The sequence below is a fragment of the Mirounga leonina genome, unplaced genomic scaffold, assembly GCF_011800145.1.
Source record: "Mirounga leonina isolate KUSES-001 unplaced genomic scaffold, KU_Mleo_1.0 Mir_165, whole genome shotgun sequence".
Classification (NCBI taxonomy): domain Eukaryota; kingdom Metazoa; phylum Chordata; class Mammalia; order Carnivora; family Phocidae; genus Mirounga; species Mirounga leonina.
In genome coordinates this window covers 10,570,667-10,591,162 of record NW_023270415.1, presented here as the reverse complement: position 1 = coordinate 10,591,162, position 20,496 = coordinate 10,570,667, and the positions used below count along the sequence as shown (strand labels likewise).

Below are 20,496 nucleotides of genomic sequence, written 5' to 3'. Positions count from 1 at the left end.
GTTCCTAGGTCAGAACAATCTAGAATTCATTTGGTCCCTACAGCCTGCATTTCAAACCCAGACAGTCCCTGCTTTGTCATTTTTTGGTGATGTCTATCTGTCCAGCTGACAAAGAGAGAAGAGCCTCTGAGATGGAATGCTAACCAGGGTGGGTGGAGAGGTGTCCCTAAACAACAAGAGAGAGAGAAGAAATGTTTGCTCTCCGATTCTAATTAACTTAGGAATCAAGTCAGAAAACGTAGCCAAGAAGGATACTCTTTGAAAAGGGATGCTACTAGAAAAACTTTAAAGATTATACACAGTACTCCTTATTAAAACAGAGCTTCACCTGTATGACTGAAGTGTGCAACTTAAATTAGGAACATTTTAAATCAATACAATAGACAAATTTCCTTTTAGAGAAGGAAAGCCAAATTACACATTGGGGTATGAAAACCTGAAAAAGCACTAAGTGCTTTTTTAAAGAATCATATGTAGTAACAGTTAGAATTTATGTACTGTAAATAACAGGCTTTATAGGTTAATCAGAGCCTAGGATTAGAAAACCAAGTTGGCAAAAAAAAAAAAAAAATTAACATGTACTTAATGCCAGTCATATATGAAAGGTCCATCAATAACTTAATGGTCTCCCAAAAAAACACCTGAAAAACTAAAACATACCATCAGGTATTTTTCTTCTTCAACTAAACAATAACACAAGAAAGGAAGGAAAGATGAAAGGAAGGAAGGGAGGGAGGTTGATTGGATATTAATCAGAAAAACTCAGTCTAGGAAAATCTGAGTTTCAACTTTACAGAAATTCAAAAAATAAATATAAAAACCAGGTCAGTCAGTACTTGGAAAAGAAAAATTCAAATGTTCCTAGGATCTGAAGAACTTTGTATTACATATACAGATATATTCCTGCGTAAATGGTTTGTTCTGTGATGGTACTCAGGTCAGATCTATACCAAAAGCAAAGAAGTCTCCATGAGAGTTTAAACCAAAGGTTTAGGGTGGAGGGGGTGGAGATATGGAGGGGAGGGGCTCACCAACATCCCATTCAGAACAGCAACTAAACTACTTCCTGGTCATGCTACAAATTTTGAGAAGTAGCTGCACTCTTTTTACTTGTTTAATCTCAGGGCAAACCATAATCTATGTGCAACCATGTAACAAAGTGGAATGTTTTAAATGGTGCAAATCAAAAAACATCATAATGATTGTGTCAACTTACATTTAGATATAAAAATTTTTAAAGATCATAATGAAAAGAGGCTAATGTTTATTGCTGGGAAGAATGCTAAGCCAGTTCAGGAGTCACAGTGCTAGATTTCTATCATGAGGAATAAATATTGGCAGATAAGAGAATAAGTCTGGATTTCAAACAGAACTTAACACTTCTGGCTAAGCCTGGGTCTTTCCTGTGAAACACAACCATAATACTGTTCTCTGCAGTGATGTTAATAGCAGAATGTTTTCTTCCCAAATTAGCTGAGGAAAGATGTACCAAAGGACATTAACAAAACTACTCTAAGAGGTGGATTTAAGGGGCACCTGGGTGGCTCAGTCGGTTAAGCGTCTGCCCTCGGCTCAGGTCATGATCCCAGGATCCTGGGATGGAGTCCCACCTAGGACTCTCTGCTCAGCAGGGAGCCTGCTTCTCCCTCTGCCTCTTCCCCTCCCCCCTGATCGTTTTCTCTCTCTCTTTCTCTCTCTTGCTCTCTCTCAAATAAATAATTTAAAAAATCTAAAAACAACAACAACAACAAAAGAGGTGGATTTAACTCCATGTAGAATGTACCACCATGGATTCTAACAGAGAGGCTGCCGTCTTCCTAAGGTTGGTGGCGGGCGGGGGGGGTGTGTCCATCAGAATACAGGTCATAACAGAAAGGGCAGGGGTAGCAGCATTATTACTCAAAGCTGGTTGCTGCTGTTACTTTGAATTCTCCTCAGGACCTCTGAAGAAGACACCCAGGGACAGATAGGATCTTCGTCAAGGTCCATCTCAAAAACAGGCAGGAGGGGGAAGGGGAGGGGCAGGAGGGCAAACAGAGAATGAGGGGGGCAGGAAGAGAAAGAGGTAGCAGGAAGGTAGGGCAGAAGGAAAGACGAGACAGACCCCAGGCCATCAGCATCCTAAACTTAGGACAGAACAAAGAACTAGAATCACTGCTTCCAAATACACACAAAAAGTCACTCCCATTGAAAGGTCTTTATTTATAGTTTAAACTGAAGTACAGTAATACTAAAGGCAAATTTGAAAAGTCATCATATTCTCAGTATTCTAACAAGGGCATTTTCAGTTCTCCAATTGCCTTGTTATGTTTTTAATTCAGTTCCCATCTTCACTGAGTATGCTCTCTGCTAGGTATGGGTGCAAGGATAATAAGATGGGCTTTTATTACCAGAAGGGCTCAAATACATTCACATCCTAGGGTGACTCATAGTCACTTGAATGATACACTCTTTTCTTTAAAAGACATTCTTAAGTCACGGAATGTCATTTGTTTCAAGTGTACCAAAAGCAAATGTGTAAAAAAAAAAACGGTAAGAGGGGCACCTGTGTAGCTCAGTTGATTAGGTGTCTACCTTTGGCTCAGGTCGTGATCCTGGGGTCCTGGGATCGAGCCCCGCGTTGGGCTCCCTGCTCAGCCGGGAGTCTGCTTCTCCCTCTCCCTCTGCCCCTGCCCCCCAACTTGTGCTCTCTCTCTCAAATAAATAAATAAAATCTTTAAAAAATGGTAAGAAATTCTCTAATACACCAAAGACTCAAATGTGTTTTGGTTCAAAGTATAGGAAAAAGAATGTCAAAGTTTTTCCTGTAAGCTCCACTCAATTTAGGTATAGTAGAATCAAATGTTTAAATTAGAGTTCATTTTGCTTCCCCTTTTATAGTTTCGGAACAACCATATAACATGGGTGATAATACTTCAATATACTTCAATACGCTTACTACTTAAGAATGATGAAGGAAAGGCATTGTCTAATAAGAAAGACCAAAATATTTACAAATATATATTGTAATCAAAGACACGTGTATGTAGGCTAAGGGATTCTAAAGTTATTCAAAATCTAATATCTTTATTCTTATGGTAGTTTTACAATTTCATAAAAATCCAAGAGAAACGGGCACCTGGGTGGCTCAGTTGGTTAAGCGACTGCCTTCGGCTCAGGTCATGATCCTGGAGTCCCGGGATCGAGTCCCGCATCAGGCTCCCTGCTCGGCAGGGAGTCTGCTTCTCCCTCTCCCACTCCCCGTTTGTGTTCCCTCTCTCGTTGTGTCTTTCTCTGTCAAATAAATAAATAAAATCTTAAAAAAAAAAAAAAATCCAAGAGAAAGGCTATCCTTCCTATTTAAAAACTGGACACTAATAAGAATAAAAAATTGAGGAGTATATAACTCTTACCTATTCACTCCAATAATTTATCATAAACGAAGGCTTTCTGAGTTAACTTTGTGTCCAAAGTGTAGGCAATGATTTAATAAGCTAATGATGAGATTTTAAATAATGTTGTCAATAAATACATAGTGTCGGGTTGACAAACTGAATTTGTAGCCATTCTTTTTTTTTTTTTTCTTTTTTTAAAGATTTTATTTATTTATTTGACAGAGAGAGACACAGCGAGAGAGGAAACACAAGCAGAGGGAGTGGGGAGAGGGAGAAGCAGGCTTCCCACTGAGCAGGGAGCCCGATGCGGGGCTCGATCCCAGGACCCTGGGATCATGACCTGAGCCGAAGGCAGACGCTTAAAGAGTTAGCCACGCAGGTGCCCCCCTTTTTTTTTTAAAAAAAGATTTTATTTATTTATTTGAGAGAGAGCGCGCGAGCATGAGAAAGGGGAGGGGCAGAGGGAGAAGCTGACCCCCAGCTGAGCAAGGAGCCCAATGTGGGCTTGATCCTGGGACTCCGGGATCATGACCTGAGCCAAAGGCAGATGCTTAACCGACTGAGCTACCCAGGCGCCCGGGGAATTTGTAGCTATTCTTGCATATTACTATTAGATATTAGCCAACACTCAGGGTCACCATATCTGTCCCATTCTGAATACTTGTGCTGATAATGCTATTGTTAGGTTACCATTACCCCTGAGGGCTACCATTTGTTTAGTTCATTATGTGCCTGGCATAATGTATTTTACGGCTGACAACATGTGGGTTAGGGGCACCAACCCCCATGCAGTCAAAAATCCACATATAACTTCTGTCTCCCCCAAAACTTACCTACTAATAGCGCACTGCAGACTGAAAGCCCTCCTGAAAACATAAACGATCGTCACCATATTTCATATGTTACCTGTATTACATACTGTATTCTTATTATAAAGTAAGCTAGAGAAAAGAACATGTTAAGAAAACCATAAGGAAGAGAAAATACATTTACAATACTGTACATATATTTATTGGAAAAAATCTGCATATAAGTAAACCCACCCCGTTCAAACCCCTGTTGTTCAAGGGTCAACTGTATAGGACCGCCTCTTCTCATGCTTATAGTAACCATGAGGATTAAATGTTATTATCTCTGCTCTGCAGAAGGTGATTGTAACAAAAGCTACTAAGCATTCCGCATGTGCCCTTCTATGTTGCAGCTCACTCATTTAATGCTCACAATAATCCTATGATACAGCACTACTATTATCCTGACTTGACAGATGAAGACACTGGGGCACAGAGCAAATAGCATTCCCAACATCACATACAACACGTGGCAGAGCCCAGACCCTCAGAACACCAAAGCTACAATCTTATTCACCACCTGCCCTCCATTCTACCTATGAGAAGGGGTGAGAGCAGACAGGAAAGGGGCCAGGGCTGGTGTGGTCAGAGCTGAACCCCCTAATGCACAAGCCAAGTCTTAAATCTGGCCGGGACTCACCCCCCAAATTTCCCTGAAGGAACTCACAACAAGGAAACGGAAATCCGACCCCAAAGGTGGCAGAGCTCAATGGTCCCAGAAACACATGACCCAAAGGCCAGGGCTTCCAACTGACCAGAGCACATGGCATCACGGAATCAGGAGCCTTGGTCTGAACAGATGCCCCATGTCCATTCAGTGGTCACCAACTGCTTCTTTACCATGGCCCACAAAGTGCCCAACCACACTAGGCTCTCAGTTACTGAGCTAAATGAGCCAGGGGCCCACCTCAACAGCTAACAGTGGAGGGAAACAAACAACATGAAATACGGGCTGTTGGGATCACAGCCAAGTGTTCTCAGATACAGTAGGGGGCCTCAAGGAGGGAGGGGGTAGGGTCAATTCTAACGTGTGTGAGGAGGTTAACAAAGCCTAAAAGAAAAGGTAGGCAGGGAGCCGAGTCTTGGAAGTGAGGCCAGGAAGACTTCTTCCAGCAGGAAGGCAGGAAGCCATGGTAAGACGCAGTCCCACTGGGAGGAAGACACCTGTGCTGGCAATGAGCTGACTCACTTACAACCCGCAGCCTAAGGACAGACAGACACTGTGAAGAAATGAGATGAGTGTCCCAAGCATCATGCTGGAGTATATTTGCTACGGAAGAGGTTTTCTGCTTAGGGAGAAGTTCCCCATTCCCACCCAGCACCCAGGATGAGGGTGCTCACCTTGACCTGAGTCCAGGTTCCCCAGGGAATACTGCAATGACTAACACATTCTTTTTTTCCTCTAAATTAAAGATTTTATTTATTTATTTGAGAAAGCGTGAAAGTGAGAGAGATCACAGAGGGAGAGAGAGAGAAGACAACTCTCTGCTGAGCAGGGAGCCCAATGCGGGGCTGGATCCCAGGACCTGGAGATCATGACCTGAGCCGAAGGCAGACGCTTAACCAACTGAACCACCCAGGCGCCCCGACTAATGCATTCTTAATGCAATGTGGCCTAAGTGACTACAAAACACCAACATGAACCAAGCACGTGGGAGCGCCAGTCACCCCCACCTCAAAGAAATTGCCATTTCAATTAGAAGGACCAAGAACGAGACAGAAATAAGGTGTTATATTCAGTGGAAATTATGACACTACCTTTTACCCCCTGATATTTTTGCCAACTGGATTCAGGCACCTATGAAAGACTGAAGGCCTTTATTAACAGCATGAGTCTATGCATGGAGAGGAAAATAACATGCGTGCACCTCAATTTAAGCAGTACTGCCTCTGGGGAGTGGCTTTCATGTGGACAGTCACATTCTACATTATAGATCTGTGACGTCTCACTTTTGTGCAATCTATGTATTATGTTAGTGATTGCACAAAATATAGCAAATCTCCCACCAAGTGAGAATACTTACAAATTCACTAGTCAGGAGACAGTCCACTGCGGCCGCCCCACCTATTCCCGTGAGCGATTGCTGATTCCGACAGTCCAAATTGCGGAGGTTAAATATCCAAACTTCACAAAATAGCCACTGCAAGTAAACACCCAGGCAACTTCAAAAAGGGCTGGGAGAGCCCATGCGATTCAGGGCCAATGGGGTCAAGTGAGAGCCAGGGGCAGGAGCTGAGGCCAGCCTCTCGGCCAGACCAGCAGACATCGTGGTCAGGTGGGCAGCACGTTCATAGACCTTTCTGCCAATTCCTCTCGTTCCTGCCGGGGCCGAGAGGCGGGGATGGAGTGTGTGTGCCCAGGACAACCAGCAGCAAGGAACAGACTTCACAAAGGTTTGCTGGATGACTACGTAAAAAGAAAGGTTGGGGAGGGAGGAAGGAGAGAAAGGAAAGGGATAGAGAAAGGAAGGAACAGAAGGGAGGAAGGGAGGGAAGCTGGAATGGAAAGGGAGGACATCTGCATTCTGCTCGACAAATAAAAGGTTGTATTTACTTGATGATCATCAGGGTTACGCATAAATTTAATAGTAGATGTTTTCACATGGAATTACCTTTTATTTCCCTTTCAGACCTCAGAGAGTCCTGGTAACGTTCAATTCAAGATGCAGAAAGAACAGGGTAGGTGCTCTGGATGTCCAACCGGGGATTTCTAAAGGGAAGGGACACAGGTTACAAATTATTCCGGAGAATAAAAGTGATTAATTTTTAAAGTATCATTAAAAAGAGACCGATTTTCACTGAATGAGAGACAGTGTATTTCTTAATAAACTGGGGGGGGAAATCGAGCCCAAAGCCTCTTTCAAATACAGCTGCTCTAGCCAACTTTAAGTTGATTCTAGAAGAAAACAAAAATCAAACACGGGGTGGGCTTTGTTTGTGCATTTACTGGAAAACAATCCCAACAAGGAGGCTGTGTACTGCCATCTGCCTGGAGCCCCCAACCCTGGTGGCTCTGTGCCCCTCCAAACTCAACACCCACCACGCGCCCTGTCAGTCCTTCTAGGTCAGAAAACCATGCAGGAAACAAGGTAGCCCCTCACCAACAACTGCATCGCTGCGAAGGGAAAGAGACATACTTCAGGAACTTTCTTAATGTTTCTGAGCAAATAAAAATATTACAAAATAGGCATTTCAGCTTGTTTCATTCTCCAAATGCAGTTATGCATGAGCTCACAAACACATGCCCAGTTGTCCTGAGGCTTCTCTCTCTTGGAGCCAGGACAGAACTCGGAGGCAGCACCGTCCCAAATTGTGAGCACACAGTGTTTCGTTTTTAGGAAGGAAAGAATTAACATTGACCAGGCGTGTACTCAGGCCCAGAAACAATGTGATTCCATTTTACAAAGGGGAAAAGAAACTGAGGCTTTTTGAGGGAAGTCCAGTCCACCGGTCTGTCTGACACATAAACGCTTTTATTATACTTGGATATACTTGGATCAATCCTGAAAGTGATTGTCATCTGAATATCTGGCAACGCACCAAGAAAGTACCGCAGTGGAAAATTTAAATGTCTTCTCCTCCAGCATCTGCTTTCCTTGTATACCATCAATTCAAATAACTACATCTTTGTTTACTTGAAAGTGGGAGCTAGAGACAGGGAAGGAAAATGCTCAGACTGTAATAGGTATCTTTTATTGAGATTTACTGTATATTTCCCATGGATGTAGGAATAATCAATAGTAAAATTTTTAAGGAGGCACTTGGGACTTTGACAGACAATGGCTAAGAACCACTTCATTAAGGTCAATGCCAATGTCCCAAGCATCATTATCTTCTTTCTGGAGTGATGTGTAATGAACGGTATGCCAGAAGTTTATTAGCAAGGCTGCAAATCTTGACCTAGATATTGCACAGCTTCAAAAAAATAAAATAAAAAGAAAGCCTGAAAATGTCTATTTAAATAACAACTAAGACTGATCCTTCTCACACTCACATTTAAAACTGTCAAAACAATCTTCTTTCCCCTGTCCCTGCATCTAACAATGTTCAACAAGAACATAAAGTAACAATTAGTACCAGATTAAAATATGAACTCCAAGTTCTACAGCTGTTTTTGATTATTTACTACTTGCAATTTAAGGTTTTATTCGCCTGCTGAAATAGATGATTCCAGAATTCAAATGAATAAAATCATATACATTTAACATTAGAGAAACTTTTATTTAAATTGGGCCCAGAGGTATTTGAGATTGATGGTGACTCATAATAACAAAGTAAAAGGTTTTATATTTATTTTCCAGCTAGTATTTTTTTGTTTTGCCCTAAATTGTATCAAAAATTCCTTTAAAGAAATCCTTTTCATCTTTATCATTATTTTTGCCTTTTCTTTCTCACACTTTTGAGGAGAAAAACAACAAAGAGGTCAGCCCTTCCTCTTAACGACTGAGAAATGTCAAAGTCACACCGTTATGATCGGGATACAGAATAAAACCATAAATGAATTTCAGGATTGGATTTATCCTCAAAGTCGCCATGTGACATCAAAACCATCCTAACAAATAATTCACAGCACATAGTTTAAAGCTAAGGCACTGTATGGTTAGCAGCTCCAACCCACTCCTTTCACATCTAAGGAAATGAAAGCCCAGAGTGGTCAACTGACCTCTCCAAAGTCACACAGCCCAGCGGGTCCTGGATCTCAGATTTCACAGATGCCAATCTAGTGCTCTATTAGATCATGACTGATCTTTAATTTCCACAAATAAACTCTTCAGTGCTTATAATTTCATCTGTTTTCTACTTCTCTTACTCTACACAGCATGAACACCACTTGATGAGTCAACTTAACTTTATGTTAATATGAAACACTACTCAAAATTATCAAAAACATGCTCTGCCTTTTGCTCTACTGAAAAAGACAGATTAAACCATTCATGCCCATGAGAAATCTGAAATAAAATTTGGGATACTCTTAAGTTGTCTAACCTAGATACGTCTACTCTAATAATAGAATTTCCCTCTCTTATTCACAGCCAAATCATAATCATAGCTTTGCTACAACACATTTTCAAGAAGATTTTATAGATAGCTAGCAAGCAAAATGTAGGTATTCTACAGTAAAAGCTTATATAAGTAGTTTTTAAAGTAAGAATTTCCAGATAGTTTCCTATTAGATCCATTAGTTCAAACAGAACTCTTATTCTCTGAAATTCTGGAATCACTCAAGAGCACTTAATTTACCTAGATCAGCAACTTATCATCAACAGTCATTTGTCGACTCCTCAATTATTTACACTGTGCAGAGCCAGGTGCAAAGGAACGCAAAAGCATGAGCTGATGTTCTTGCTACTGTAGGCCGATGAGGGAGATAATTAAGGAGGATTTCACAGTGGCATCTGAGACAAGGTTTGCACGTGATGAATGTGTATGTGTGAACGTGCGTTTAGAGGCCTAGTTAATGAAACCACTTGGGTTTTCTTAGAGAATATGAGCTGACAGATTTTGTAAACAGTACAGCTGGCCCTTGACCAACGAACTGCGAGGGTCCACTTATACCCGAATCTTTTTGTGATAGAAGCAGTACAGTACTGTAAATGTATTTTCTCTTCCTTATGATTTTCTTAATAACATTTTGTTTTCTCCAGCTTATTTTACAGTAAGAACATAGTATATAATACATATAACATACACAGTATGTGTGAAATGACTGTTCATGTTACAGGTGAGGCTTCTGGTCAACAGCAGGCTATTAGTAAAGTTTTGGGGGAGTTAAAAGTTATACGTGGATTTTCTACTGCATGGTGAGGGATCGGCACTCTAACTCCTGCACTGTTCAAAAGTCAACTGTATATGTAGGGAAGCAGGGTAAGATAAATTAAAATAAACCAACAGATAACAGAAGAATCCCTCTAATCATGCCCAAAAGAGCAAAAAAAAAAAAGAAAAAAAAATGGTGAGGGAAACAAAATATCCTTTGAAAGGGGTTCCTTTCTTGAAAAAAAGTCAGCAACAAAATACCTTCCTTATATTTCTTCATAATCACTCATTCATGGTACTAAAACTCAGTGCGAGACAAAAAAACCCATTTAAAAAAGACAAGATTTAAACACTTTCAAAAAGAAAATAAACAAATGTCAAGTAAGCACAGGAAGAGATACTCAATATAGTCAGTAGGAAAATGCAAAGTAAAACCTCAATGAGATACCATTAAAAACTCGTAAGAATGACTAAATTTAAAAGGACCAAAATATCAAGTGTTTGCAAGGATGTGAAGGAACTAGAATCCTTATACAAGGCTGGCAGGAAATCCAAGAAGTCACAGGCACTTTGAAAAATAATTGGACAGTTTCTTTATTTTTTTATTATGTTACGTTAATCACCATACATTACATCATTAGTTTTGATGTAGTTAGTGTTCCATGATTCACTGTTTGCATATAACACCCAGTGCTCCATTCAATACGGCACGTGCCCTCTTTAATACCCATCACCAGGTTAACCCATCCCCCCACCCCCTCCCCTCTAGAACACTCAGTTTGTTTCTCAGAGTCCATAGTCTCTCATGGTTCGTCTCCCCCTCCGATTCCCCCCCTTCATTTTTCCCTTCCTGCTATCTTCTTCGTTTTTTATTTTAACATATAATGTATTACTTTAAATTCAAATTTGATTAATTAACATATAATGTATTATTAATTTCAGAGGTAGAGGTCAGTGATTCATCAGTCTTATATAACACCCAGTGCTCATTACATCACGTGCCCTCCTTAATGTCCATCATCCAGTTACCCCATTCCCCACACCCTCCCCCTCCAGTAACCCTCAGTTTATTTCCTATGATTAAGAGTCTCTGATGGTTTGTCTCCCTCTGATTTTGTCTTGTTTTATTTTTTCCTCTCTTCCCCTATGATCCTCTGTTTTGTTTCTTAAATTCCACATATGAGATCATATAACTGTCTTTCTCTGATTGACTTACTTCGCTTAGCATAATAACCTCTAGTTCCATCCACATTGTTGCAAAAGGCAAGATTTCATTTTTTGATGGCTAAGTAGTATTCCATTGTATATATATACACCACATCTTCTTTATCCATTCATCTGTCGATGGACATCTGGGCTCTTTCCATAGTTTAGCGATTGTGGACATCACTGCTATAAACATTGGGGTGCAGGTGCCCCTTCGGATCACTATATTGGTATCTTTGGCGTAGATATCTAGTAGTGCAATTGCTGGGTCATAGGGTAGCTCTATTTTCAACTTTTTGAGGAATCTCCATACTATTTTCCAGAGTGGCTGCACCAGCTTGAATTCCCACCAACAGTACAGGAGGGTTCCCCTTTTTCTACATCCTCCCCAACATCTGTCGTTTCCTGATTTGTTAATCTTTGCCATTCTGACTGGTGTGAGTGGGTAGCTCATTGTGGTTTTGATTTATATTTCCCTGATACCAAGTGATGTGGAGCATTTTTTCATATGTCTATTGGCCATTTGGATGTCTTCTTTGGAGAAATGTCTGTTTATGTCTTCTGCCCATTTATTGATTGGGTTATTTTTTTTCTTGGGTGTTGAGTTTGTAAGTTCTTTATGGATTTTGGATACTAGGCCTTTATCTGATAAGACATTTGCAAATAACTTCTTCCTTTCTGTCGGTTGTCTTTTAGTTTTGTTGACTATTTCCTTTGCTGTGCAGAAGATTTTTATCTTGATGAAGTCCCAATAGTTCATTTTTGCCCTTGCTTCCCTTGCCTTTGGAGATGTGTCTAGCAAGAAGTTGCTGCAGCCAAGTTCACTGAGGTTGCTATCTGTGTTCTCCTCTAAGATTTTGATGGATTCCTGTCTCACATTTAGGTCCTTCATCCATTTTGAGTCCATTTTTGTGTGTGGTGTAAGGAAATGGTCCAGTTTCATTCTTCTGCATGTGGCTGTCCAATTTTCCCAGCACCATTTGTTGAAGAGACTGTCTTTTTTCTATTGGACATTCTTTCCTGCTTTGCAAAGGGTAGTTGACCATAGCACTGAGGGTCCACTTCTGGGCTCTCTGTTCTGTTCCATTGATCTATGTGTCTGTTTTCGTGCCAGTACCATGCTGTCTTGATGATCACAGCTTTGTAATAGAGCTTGAAGTCCGGGATTGTGATGTCACCAGCATTGGTTTTCTTTTTCAACATTCCTTTGGCTATTTGGGGTCTTTTCTGATTCCATAAAATCTTAAGATTATTTGTTCCAGCTCCGTGAAAAAAGTTGGTGGTATTTTGATAGGGATTGCACTGAATGTATAGATTGCTCTGAGTAGCACAGACATTTTAACATTTGTTCTTCCAATCCATGAGCATGGAACGTTTTTCCATTTCTTTGTGTCTTCCTCAATTTCTTACATGAGTGTTCTATAGTTTTCTGAGTACAGAGCCTTTGTCTCTTTGGTCAGGTTTATTTCTAGGTACCTTATGGTTCTGGGTGCAACTGTAAATGGGATCGACTCCTTAATTCTCTTTCTTCTGTCCAACTGGGCAGTTTCTATCATAAAGTTAAACACACACCATATGACCCAGCAATGCCACACTAAGGTATTTACCCAAGAGAAATTTAAAGACACAAATTCCCAAGACTTGTATAAGAATGTTCATAGTAGCCTTATTCATCATAGCCCAAAACATGAAAGAACTCAAATGTCCATCAACTGATGAATAAATAAACAAATTATTGTGTAGCACACAAAGGAACACTACTCAATAATAAAAAGGAAAGAATTACTGATGCATTTAACAACATAAGTAAATCTCAGAAATATTATACTAAAAAGCCAAACACGAAGGACTAAAGGTCTAGGTCCACTTATATGAACTTTTTGAGAAGGCGAAACTATAGCAGTAGAAAGCAGATCAGTTGTTGCGAGGAGTCAGGGTGTGGGGAGAAGGGGCTGAATGCAGAGAGTACTGACAGAACATGCTGGGGGGACGGAAATGTTCTATATCACGATTGTAGTAGCGCTACATGCTCGTGCGTATTGTTGAAAATTCACTGAATTATACCCTTAACATCAGTGAATTCAACTGTATATTCAGTATACTTCAACAAAACTGATTAAAAACAAAACAAAACTCAGGGCTACATCATGTAACCTGGAAATCAGTAACCTCATCAATAAGATCTGCAAATCCTTCAGCAGATGGCACTGGACATCTTCCAATACTTAATCATCAGTGACGGGTAAGTACCAGGAGACCACCATAAAAGAGAAAGAAAAAACCAATAGTCAAATTTATTGCTTACAGGGAAATTAAATTACTACATTTTTCTACAACTTCCAATAGGTTTTAGCTTTCTGTTCCAGAAAGTGGGCTAATAATATGTACTCTAAAATAAACCTCCTCGGGGAGCCTGGGTGGCTCAGTTGGATAAATGTTTGTCTTCAGCTCAGGTCATGATATCGGGGTTCTCAGATGGAGCCCGAGTCTGGCTCCCTGCTCACTGGGGAGTCTGCTTCTCCCTCTCCCACTGCCCTTCCCCCCACCCCCCACTCGTGCTCTCTCCCTCTCTCTCAAATAAATAAAATCTTTAAAATCTTTTAAAAAAATAATAAAATAAACCTCCTCATTGTAAAAGAAAAATCTTCCTAAAACTATTGGTGATCCATATAGGGTAATATATAGAAGATTGAAGAATTACCAAGAAATTCATAGGAAAAAAACCAACAAGTATGGAAATGTGAAGAAATATGGGTTAGCTTATAAATCAACTCCAAAATTATTCTTTAAAACTCTTTGATACGTTAATTGGGAAACACTTCTAAAGCATCCATAAGGATTTGACCTGGTCTACTAGACATGCTTATCTATGATATAAATAAAGACTTTAAGATAGGCTTACCAAAATTATAGCTGACTCAGAGGTTAAAAATGGCTAAAATGTTATATAATAGAATCATGACTCTAAATGTATAAAGATGGAACAATTTTATTTTATTAATGTCAAATATACAGGAAAAAAGTTGCATTCATTCAACAAATACTCTATGAGGGGCTGCCATGTGTTGGTAACTAGGTGAGAAAACACACCAAGATTTAAAAAGTGCCCTTTCTTTGCCCTTACAAAGTTTATCAACCAAAAAATGTAAGTAATGCACTCTGCGATAGGAGTTCTAAACTAATTAATCTGAAAAAGACCTACGAGCTTGAGGTTATCACACAACTCTTCACCTATGGCATAAATACTAGTGAAATTACAGGCTGAACTAACAGAATTATCAAATTCCATACACATACACGCAAGTACTACTCTGCTTCAAATGGGTCAACTGCGTAGGGGTGTGGATAACACTCCATTACACTCTGGATGTACTCATTACAAGTCCCATTCTAAAGCCCAGCTTAGGTGCCTCAATCTTCTACCTGTTGCCATCCACCCACTGCTAAAATCCCTAAGATGATGCACAAGCCTGGAATTACCCTGTACCTCCTACACAATCCAGGTTGATAAGAGTGTTAGATACTGTCAGATCTTGACAGACTGAGGCACGGGCTAATAGGAGAAGGACCCAGCAATATTTAAATCAGCCAGGGAAGCGGGGGTAGAAGGTGGATTATCCTATGAAAGAAGAAACATCATTCTGAATGACAGAAGTTAGAGGGGAAGATATGGCTCACTATAGGAGCATTCCAGTCCTGACCAATCTCAAATTTGAAGAGACTGCCTCATGAGGTAGACCTGGCAGCGTAAGTTTACTGAGCTGAGAATTTAGCCCTAATTCTATTTCCAATACTTCATCATAATGGGCTACCTGTCTCCCAACGCCCAGATTTTCAACCTTCCCTGTGGATCTTTCTCAAATCCATTTAGGAGCATGCCCTCCTACCCACCCCCATGCCTACAAACTTTACCTCTTTCAGTGGCTCTGTATCACTGACAGGATCAAAGCCAAACACTCCTCATGCTGGCAGACAGGGCCCCCTATCAAATTTGCCTCTCCTGCCACTCCCTTATATGCTGTGTCCAGGAATCCCAAATCACTGTAGAACACGCTCACGGGGCCACACTTTTTCTTGCCTTCACGCTGTGCCTGTCATTCGCTGAAATATCCCACACCTCCTGATGTGTGTGTGGAGGCTTCAGCCCACTTGGCCTCCACATAGTTCACACAATCCCTCCTCTGAGAAGCATTCCACGCTTTACCACTTCCTCCTCTCCATGCCCATGGCGCCTTCCTGGTCTCCATGAAAACATTCACCCCAGATCCAAAGATTAGTTATGGCTGTATCTCCCTGATGAACCTTAAACCCCTGCCTGGTTCTCTTAATCCCTAGGACTTAGCCCAGGTCGTGATACTTCACAGATATTTTTGACGAGTCAGGGATTCTAAGATACCCCAGTTGTGTATGTCCTGTCTGACCTTATACCCGTCAGCAGTCTATCAACTAGGCTATGCAGAGGGTACAGAATGAGCCCAGGCAAAGGCTGTCATCTTGGGGCTACAGAAGACAGAGGTGGGCAACTCTCTAAAGAATCCAGGCAGCCTCAGTTGAGATAGAGCATTAGAACCAAAATAATTACCTCATGGACACTCCTGGCTGTTGTGAAGTCAGCTGGGTTCAAATCTTGCTTCCTCAGCTTCACTGAGTATGTGACCTTGAGTAACTAACTTAACCTCTCAAAGCCCAGATTTCCTGGTTATAAAATGAAGATAATTATAGCCCTTACCTCAAAGGGTCACTGTGAGGATTACGTGCCAATGTGTTGTAAAGGAGGTAGGGAAGGAATCTGGAGGTTGCAAATGCTCACTGAATGTTGTCTGATGTCTCAGCAACCTTGTCCTGCCTGCTTTTCCATGACGGAATGGAAATACTACCTACTCCGGAAAAAAGGTGTTCAACAAAATGTGTAAAAATGCCAGGTACAGAGGAATCACTTGACTATGAATCACTGATTTCTAAACCTAGAAAATTACCTTTTCTTTCCAAAAAGACAGGATTATACAACTAGAGAATCTCTTTTGAGGTTCAAATCAAAAACATAATCACCTCACATAATACTCTTCACATACTGTGAAGACTCTTTCAAAAGAGTCTTTTTATGTATTCTAATAATTAATTTATTTGGACTGAATTTAAACAGATCCTTATATTTCTCTAAGCTTGACAAAAAAAAAAAAAAAGCACACTCAAAAGTTTCATTAAATTCACTCAAATGTAGCCCATCACTTTTGTTCATTGATTCTCTATAAACAATAAGACTTAGCAAACCGCATTTGGTCAAAGAAATGTTATATCCAAGATAGAAATTTCTGAAAAATCTCATAATGGAAAAACCCATAAACAGCTTACTACAGCGTCCGTGTCACAAATTTATCTTAAGGATAAATGCACCTGGTTCCAACCAACACATTTTGTAGAAAGAGTGTCATTTCAAATGTTCACTTTTAACACTCAACACAGAGCTTATTATACAAATACATGTTTATAAACCTAGCACCTTATTGACTGGCTTACGATCCAATTACTAATACTGTCCTTTTCCAGAGTTTTAATGATTGTGAGTCAGTACCTGAAATAATATCTCATTTAGAAAAGATTAATAAAATCACAAAGCAAACAGTTTATGGTAAGTAGCTCTCAGCCAACATGTCAGCAAGCAATTGGGTGGGATGTTATTTAGATGCAAGAACATGAATGTAAGCAGGAGTAATTCTGATATATTCTGCAGGACTAACAGGCTACTCTGGAAAGAAAAACAGAGGAGCTTCTTTCCGTAAAAATTTTCAAACTTGTGGGGCAAATGGGTGGCTCAGCCGGTTGAGCCTCCGACTCTTGATTTTGGCTCAGGTCATGATCTCGGGGTCCTGGGACCGAGCCCCATGTGTGGGGGTTCTACTCTCAGCAGGGAATCTACTTATGGATTCTCTCTCTCTTCCTCTCCCTCTGCCCCTCACCTTGCTCACTCTCTCTCTCTCAAATAAATAATCTTTAAATTTTTTTTTTTCAAACTTGTGGAGTGCCTGGCTGGCTCAGGCAGGAAGAGCATGTGATTCTTGATCTTGGGGTCATGAGTTCAAGCCCCACATTGGGTGTAGGGATTACTTAAATAAATAAAACTTAAAAAAATTCTTTTCAAACTTGAGATTTCCTAAATCTAAAATATACTTCCAAAGTCACTGAACTTCTTTGTCCAGCAGAAAGTGTTGTAGAAAATGTGTATTTTGTAGTTACTCAAATTTTTATGTGCAAAATCCCTTACTAACCGACATTATGGAAAATACTTCTTTCATGAAAAAACGTAGCAGTAAGGAACTTCCTAACCTAAGGCATAAAGCATTTATCTTATCTGGAGATGATCTTTAAATTATTATTTTTTTAAATTTTTTGTTGTGGTAAAATATCCAACACAAAAGTTAACCATCTTAAACTGTTTTAAAGTGTACAGTTCAGTCGTATTAAATACATTCCTAATGCTGTGCAACCATCACCACCATCCATTTCCAGAACTCTTTTTATCTTGTAGAACTAAAACTCTGCACGCATTGAACAATAAATCCCATTCCCACTCCTCCGTACCCCTGGCAACTACTTTCTTTCTCCATTATTTTGACTACTCTAAATATTTCATATAAGTGGAATCATATAGTATCTGTCCTTTTGTGATTGGCTTACTTCACTTAGTATATGTCTTCAAGTTTCAAACATGTTGTAGCATGTGTCAGAATTTCCTTTGTTTTGAAGGCTGAGTACTATTGCATTCTATGGACGTACCACATTCTGCTTACTCATTCATCCACTGATGAACACGTGAGTTGCTTGTACGTTTTAGTTATTGTAAATGATACTGCTGTGAACATGGGTGTACAAAAATCTCTTCAAGACCCTGCTTTCAGTTCTTTTGAATGTATACCCAGAAGCAGAATTGCTGGCTCATAGGATAATTCTACTTTTGTAAGTTACACTTTTTGGATGAGTAAATTAAATCAGTGAGTAATCAAATCAATCACTATGTTCCTCAAAAAATAAAAATTATGTAATAGTACTTAAATAACCCTATCATGCCAAGAAATTATGTTCACAAAATTCTGTTTTCTGCTATAACTGTAAACTGGCAATCTCCCATCCTACCAGGCATGTCCAAATACCAAAAAAGAGAGTGTTGATGAGATGCTCATCTCCCCGCCGCCACTTTTTTTTTGCCTTAAAAAATTAGTCTCCATGATACATTCAACATTGGACCGCAGGGACTCTATCAATTACACTGTTTGTAAGACACACACACTCGTTATGCTCATCAAACATGCAGGCGCAGTGCTTTCCTACACTGTTGGTTTTTTATTTGGTCCTCAAGAGACGGATCTCTGTTTAATAACGTTGAGGTCTGGGGCTCTTTGTCTAGGTGAAAAGTATCATTGGAGTCCCTTTCAAGTACTTCCCAGAGCAGATGGCAATGATTTCAGACCAAAGAATCTCTACTTTTAGCTTTCTCTTAAAAAAACTATTCGTCTCATTAATAAGCGATAATAAGGATAGAACAATGCCCACATCAACACTGGCATTTTCTGCTATCCTATAAAATTAAGCATCATCTTAATAAAATGTAATGCAATCGACTGGACACTTCTTTTTTTAATGTTTAAATACATGCTTTTATTGAGACATCAGATTTTATATTATTACATTTCTTAATCAGTGGTATAATACACATGATAGAAAATTTACCATCTTACTTATTTTTTGGTGCATCAAGGATATTCCAATTCTTGTCCAATCATCACCACCATCCATCTCCAGAACTCTTTTCACCTTGAAAAACTGTAATTCTGTACCCACTAAATATAAATAAATAAACTCTGTACTCTGTCTCCCGCCCCTCCCCCCACTCCCCACCCAATATTGAGCAACTGCTAATTGTCTCCGGGAATTGAGCAACTGCTAATTGTCTCCGGGAATTCGACTTCTTTAAGTACCTCATGTAAGTGGGATTATACAGCATTTGTCCTTTCATGGCTGGCTCATTTTGCTCAGCATAAGTCCTCCAGGTTCATCCACTCTGATGACTTCCCATTCAGTTTTCCCTTCCTTCCCCTATGATCCTCTGCGCTGTTTCTTATATTCCACATATGAGTGAAACCATATGATAATTGCCTTTCTCTGACTGACTTATTTTGTTCAGCATAATACCCTCCAGTTCCATCCACATCAATGTAAATGGTAAGCATTCATCCTTTCTGATGGCTGAGTAAAACACTTCCCAATTTAAATCTCAGTTCTACTCAGAATTGTTCTAAATTAAATATCAACACATTCAATACCACTGGGTTGAAACCAGAAATATAGTACATGATCCATTATGTTTCAACCATTAGTGGTAGTAATATTGCAATACACCTCTTGCGATGGTATTAGGAAGTAGTACCTCTGGGAGGTGGGTAGGTCATGAGAATGGAGCCCTCATAAATGGGATGAGTGCCCTTATAAAAGAGACACAAGAAACTTTCTTCTTCATCCCTTCTGCCCTGTAAGGACACAAGACTAAAAAGTTGTCCATGAACCAGGAAACGGGCCTTCATGATACATGGAATCTGCCTGAACCTTGATCTTGGACTTCCCAGTCTCTAGAACTGTAAAAAATAAACATTTATTATTTAAGCTACCCAGTCTATGGTAGTTTGTTACAGCAGTCTAAAAAGACTAAGACAGGGCTCCTGGGTGGCTCAGTTGGTTAAGCGACTGCCTTCGGCTCAGGTCATGATCCCAGGGTCCTGGGATCGAGTCCCGCATCAGGCTCCCTGCTCTGCGGGGAGCGTGCTTCTCCCTCTCCCACTCCCCCTGCTTGTGTTCCCTCTCTCACTGTGTCTCTCTCTCTGTCAAATAAATAAATAAAATCTTTAAAAATAAATAAATAAAAATAAAAGACTAAGACAGCTATGGATCCACTTTATGTATCTTTAACTTCTCCTGTTTTCTGATTTGCATTTGATTGGGCAGTTTCATAACTGAAAAGAAGTCTGTCTCAGGGCAAGTGCTAGAGAACAAGGTTTGATTTCATTTTTATTCTCTTTCAGATATCTTATTTTATTGTCAGGTATCCATAACTAGGGGTGGCTCATTAGAATTATATAGGTATCTGATTTTAGTCTTGGAAAAAGGAAAAACTAGAATGTCACTCAGCACTTTCGACTTGCACTGATGATCATCTGCCAGTGTTTTCCATTGGTTAAACCCAACCAGAATCCAGAGAACTCACGGATGGATTTCAAACTTTTGGGCATTTGCTTTAAAAAATGCATATGAGACTTCGATTT

At 40.0% G+C, this 20,496-nt stretch overlaps 1 protein-coding gene across 5 annotated transcripts in view; it reads right to left on the bottom strand.

Annotated features, from left to right (window-relative positions):
* The window catches only part of FAM110B (family with sequence similarity 110 member B), a 147,163-nt gene that overhangs the window by 101,937 nt on the left and 24,730 nt on the right, over positions 1 to 20,496 (bottom strand). For 4 of the 5 annotated variants that reach the window (XM_035011189.1, XM_035011191.1, XM_035011192.1 and 1 more), the window contains one exon: positions 6,835 to 6,932. The gene's annotated coding sequence lies outside the window, so the exon portion shown is untranslated. Of the gene's footprint in view, positions 1 to 6,834; positions 6,933 to 13,354; positions 13,645 to 20,496 lie in introns of those variants that run through there. The other variant, XM_035011190.1, reaches the window with a different exon arrangement.